Raw genomic sequence first — 5,623 nt, 5'->3', positions numbered from 1 at the left:
GGTGTACTCCACCCTGTGAGGTGTGGGGTGTTGGTCTGCCCCTAGTGTAAGATGTCTCCCAGTTAGGCTACTCTGGGGTCAGGGACCCACTTGAGCAGGGAGTCTGTCCGATCACAGATCTCAAACTCCATGTTGGGAGATCCACTGCTCTCTTCAAAGCTGTCAGACAAAGTCTTTTGCATCTGCAGTGGTTTCTGCTGCCCCTTTTTTTTTTTTTTTGTACCAAATTTCTTTATTTGAAGGAATGGTACAAATCAAAAGAACTTAAGTGGATGTTTTGGTACAACTTATATAAAAGGTAAAGGAAACCCCGACATGCATGCACTGCCTTGGTGACCAGGGAAGTCACCCCATGGCTATGGGGAAATGAGCCTGAGGCTTAGCTTTCATTATCACTGTCTCCCAGGGTGTGCTTGTCAAAGAGATACTCTGCCAAGCCAGATTTGGGTGCTCCCATCTTGTGCAAGTTGGTCACGTGGTCACCCAATTCTTTGATGGCTTTCAGCTGCTCATTCAGGTAATGTGTCTCAATGAAGTCACACAAATGGGGGTCATTTTTGTCAGTGGCCAGTTTGTGCAGTTCCAGTAGTGACTGATTCACATTTTTTTCCAAATGTAAAGCACACTCCATCGCATTCAGCCTGCTCTCCCAGTCATCATAGTCTGGTTTCTTAATATCCTGAAGGAAGATTCGGCCACCTCGTTGATTCTGCAGCTTCATCAGTTTCTCAGCATGTTCCCTTTCCTCATGAGATTGGTGAAGAAAGTATTTGGCAGAGTTCTTCAAAGCCACATCATCACGGTCAAAGTAGTAAGACATGGTCAGGTAAACGTAGGAAGCATAGAGCTCCAGGTTGATCTGGCGGTTGATGGCGGCCTCTGAGTCCTGGTAGTAGTTCTGGCGCACCTGCGAGGTGGACGCAGTCGTCATGGCCGAGGCTAAGGACAGGCGGCGGTGGCGGTGGCTGTGTGGCGCTGGAGGGGCAGCAGGGGCCTTGGGGCGGTCCAAGGACGCGGTGAAGAGGTGATGGAGGGCTGGCTATGGGCAGCCGGCCGGGATGGGGGATGAGCGCCGGGTTCCGTTCAAGCACTGTTGAAGCAGGAAACCCCAGTGACTCTCGCGAAGAACGTCTCTTCTGCTGCTTTTTTTATTGTTGTTGTTGTTGGTTAGCTGTGCCCTGTCCCCAGAGGTGGAGTCTAGAGAGACAGGCAGGCCTCTTTGAGCTGCTGTGAGCTCCACCCAGTTTGAGCTTCTCAGCGGCTTTGTTTACCTACTTAAACCTCAGCAATGGCAGGCACCCCTCCCCCAGCCTTGCTGCTGTCCTGCAGTTAGATCACAGACTTCTTTGCTAGCAATGAGGGAGGCTCCGTGGGCATGGGACCCTCCCAGCCAGGTGTGGGATATAATCTCCTGGTGTGCCCCTTTGCTAAGACCCTTGGTACAGCGCAGTATTGGGGTGGGAGTTACCCAATTTTCCAGATGTTGTGTGTCTCAGTTCCCCTGGCTAGGAAAAGGGATTCCCTTCCCCCTTGGGTTTCCCAGGTGAGGGGATGCCTCGCCCTGCTCCAGCTCTGGCTGGTCAGGCTGCAGCAGCTGACCAGCACCGATTGTCCGGCACTCCCTAGTGAGATGAACCCAGTACCTCAGTTGAAAATGCAGAAATCACTGTCTTGTGTGTGGCTGGCGCTAGGAGCTGGAGACTGGAGCTGTTCCTATTTGGCCATCTTGCTCCCTTTAGCTGTATTTTTAAGTATTTTATTTTTTTTTGCAGTTTTTGTAAAATGGGTTGAGTTCTTGATTTCTCAACTTTATTATTGTTGGTGTATAGCAGTGCTACTGATTTGTGCACATTAATTTTGTATCCTGAAACTTTGCTAAATTAATTTACTAGGTCTAGGAGCTTTTTGGATGAGTCTTTAGGATTTTCTAGGTATACAATTATGTCATCAGCAAACAGAAACAGTTTTACTTTCTGATCACTGATTTGGATACCCTTTATTTCTTTCTCTTGTCTGATTGCTCTGGCTAGGACTTCCAATACTATGATTGAAGAGAAATGGTGAAAGTGGACATTCTCAAGGAGAATGCTTTCAACTTTTCCCTGTTCAGTATAATATTGACTGTCAGTTTGTCATAGATGGCTTTTATTACCTTAAGGTATGTCTTTCTTATGCCTATTTTGCTGAGAGTTTTAATCGTAAAAGAATGCTGGTTCTTATCAAATGCTTTTCCTACATCTATTGAGATGATCACGTGGTTTTTATTTTAAATTCTGTATCTGATGTATCGTATTTATTGACTTGCATATGTAAAACCATATCTGCATATCTGGTGTGAAACCCACTTGAGCATGGCGTATTATTTTTTGCTATGCTATTGGATTCTGTTAGCTAGTACTTTATTGACAATTTTTGCATTTGTGTTCATTAGGGATATTTATCTGTAGTTTTCTTTTTTTATTATGTCTTTTCCTGGTTTTGGTATTAGGGAGATACTGCCTTCACAGAATGATTTAGCGATGATTCCCTCTTTGTCTATCTTTGGAATAGTGTCAATATGTTGTTTACCCATTCTTCTTTGAATGTCTGATAGAATTCAGTTGTGAATCCGTCTGATCCTGGAATTTTTTGTTGTTGTTGATAACTTTTAAATTATCATTTCAATCTTACTGCTTGTTATGGATCTGCTGAGAGTTTCTATTTCTTTTATTTTAATCTAGGAGGGTTGTATATTTCCATGAATGTATCTGTCTCATCTAGGCTTTCTAGTTTATGCATGTAAAGGTATTCATACTAGCCTTGAATCATCTTTTGTATTTCTGTGGCATTGGTTGTAATATCACCTCTTTTATTTCTAATTGAGCTTTTTTTGATTCTCTCTCTTCTTTTCTTGGTTAATCTCACTAATGATCTATCAACTTTATTTATCTTTTCAAAGCACCAGCTTTTTGTTTATTTTTTCTTCTGTATTGTTTTTTGTTGTTGTTTCAATTTCATTTAGTTCAGCTCTGATTGTGGTTATTTCTTTTCTTAAGCTGGGTTTGGATTTGGTTTGTTCTTGTTTCTCCAGTTCTTTGAGGTGTGACCTTAAATTGTCTGTCTGTGTTCTTTCAAACTTTTTGATGTAGGCATGTAATGCTATGAACTTTCTTCTTATCGCCACTTTTGCTGTATCCCACAGGATTTGATATGTTGTGTCACTATTATCATTCAGTTCAAAGAGTTTTTTTATTTTCATCTTGATTTCATTGTTGACCCAGTGATCATTCAGGAGCAAGTTATTTAGTTGCCATGTTTTTGCATGATTTTGGGGATTCCTTTTGGAGATTTTTTTCCAATTTTATGCTACTATGATCTGAGAGAGTACTTGATATAACTTCAATTTTCTTAAATTAATTGAGACTTATTTTGTGATCTATCACAAAAAAACCCTTGAAGACTGTTCCATGTATATGATGTATATTCTGCATAGAACAGAATGTTTATTCTGTAGTTATTGGGTAGACTGCTCTGTAAACATCTGCTAAGTCCATTTGTTCTAGAGTGGAGTTTAAGTCTACTGTTTCTTTGTTGACTTTCTGTCTAGATTACCTGTCTAGTGCTGATAAGGGAGGAGACCACCCCTCATATTGTCTTATGCCCAATTTCTGCCTCCAAAGAGAGGAGAAGTAAAAACTAAAAGGCAGAAAAGAAATCCACAGGCAGACAGCCCAGCACCATGCCCTGGGCCTGGTTAAAATCGACTCCTGACCTAACCAATTATGTTATCTATAGATTCCAGACATTGTATGGAAAAGCATTGTGAAAATTCCTGTCCTGTTCTCTTCCATTCTGATTACTGGTACATGTAACCCCCAGTCACATATCCACTGCTTGCTCAATTGATCACGACCCTCTCACATGGACCTTCCCCCTTAGAGTTGTAAGCCCTTAAAAGGAACAGGAATTGTTCACTTGGGGAGCTTGGCTTTTGAGACACAAGTCTGCCAAGGTTCCTGGCCAAATAAAGCTCCTTCCTTCTTTAACCCAGTGTCTGAGGAGTTTTGTCTGTGGCTTATCCTGCTACACTGTCAGTGGAGTATTAAAGTCCTCCACTATTATTGTGTCGCTGTCTATCTCAATTCTTAGGTCTAGTGCTAATTATTTTATAAATTTGTGAGCTCCAGTGTTAGGTGATGTATATTTAGGATTGTGATATTTTTCTGTTGGACTAGTCCTTTTATCATTAATGTCATGATAGGGACATTATTTTGTCTTCTTTAACTGCTCTTGCCTTCTTTAACTGCTGTTGCTTTAAAGTCTGTTTTGTCTGATATAAGAATAGCTACTCCTGCTTACTTTTGGTGTACATTTGCATGAAATATCTTTTTCCACCTCTTTACCATAAGTGTATTTGAGTTCTTATGTGTCAGGAGAGTCTCTGGAAAAGAGCAGACACTTGTTTGGTGAATTCTTTTCCATTCTGCAATTCTGTGTTTGTTAAGTGGGGCATCTAGGCCATTTACATTCAATGTTAGGACTGGGAGGTGAGATACTATTCTAGTCATCCTACTATTTTTTGCCTGAATGCCTTGGTTTCTTTTCATTGTGTTGTCGTTTTATAGGTCCTGTGAGATTTATGCTTTAAGGAGATTCTATTTTGATGTATTTTGAGGATTCGTTACAAGAGTTAGAGCTATTTTAAAGCAGTTCTTGTAGTGCTGGCTTGGTAGTGGCAAATTCTCTCAACATTTGTCAGAAAAAGATGGTATCTTTCCTTTATTTATGAATGTTAGACTGGATACTAAATAGTACCCCAATTCCTTCTAGCTTGCAGGATTTCTGCTGAGAAATCTGCTGTTCATTTGATAGGTTTTCCTTTCTAGGTCACCTGATGCTTTTGCCTCACAGCTCATAAGATTCTTTCCTTCAGCTCGAATTTAGATAATCTGATGACTATGTGCCAAGGGGGTGATCTTTTTGCAAAGAATTTCCCAGGTTTTCTTTGCACTTCTTGTATTTGGATGTCTAGATATCTAGCAAGGCCAGAGAAGTTTTCTTCAATTATTCCATTAAATATATTTTCCAAAATTTTAGATTTATCTTCTTCCTTGGGAACACTAATTATTCTTAAGTTTGGTAATTTAACATAATGTCAAACTTTTTGGAAGCTTTGTTCCTTATTTATTTATTTACTTATTATTATTATTTTGCCTTTGTTGGATTTGGTTAATTCAAAAGCCTTGTCTTCTAGCTCTGAAGTTCTTTCAGGTACTTGTTTGATTCTATTGCTGAGAATTTCCAGTGCATTTTCCATTTATTTAAGTGTGTCTTTGATATCCAGAATTTGTCACTTTTTAAATTTATGCTGTCTATTTCACTGGAGATTTTTCCATTCATATCCAATACTATTTTTTTTAAAAAATTTAATTTGTACTTCACCTTTCTCTGGTGTCTCCTTGATTAGCTTAATAATTGACCTTCTGAATTCTTTTTCTGGCAATTCAAAGATTTCATCTTAGTTTGGATCCATTGCTGGTGAGCTACTGTGATCTTTTGGGGGTGTTGAAGAACCTTGTTTTTTCATATTAACAGAATTGATTTTTTGGTTCCTTCTCATTTGGGAAGACTATTCCAGAGGGAA

At 40.0% G+C, this 5,623-nt stretch overlaps 1 pseudogene across 1 annotated transcript; it reads right to left on the bottom strand.

Moving 5' to 3' along the window:
- Positions 1–214: 214 nt before the first annotated feature.
- LOC105525389 lies at positions 215–1,128 on the bottom strand (annotated as a pseudogene). The gene has a single exon (XR_001003916.1). The product of XR_001003916.1 is annotated as a ferritin heavy chain pseudogene (transcript).
- Positions 1,129–5,623: the final 4,495 nt, after the last annotated feature.

This window comes from Colobus angolensis, unplaced genomic scaffold (assembly GCF_000951035.1).
Source record: "Colobus angolensis palliatus isolate OR3802 unplaced genomic scaffold, Cang.pa_1.0 Scaffold530, whole genome shotgun sequence".
NCBI lineage: Eukaryota > Metazoa > Chordata > Mammalia > Primates > Cercopithecidae > Colobus > Colobus angolensis.
Note: the sequence above shows the minus strand (reverse complement) of the source record. Positions and strands in the feature narration are given on the sequence as shown.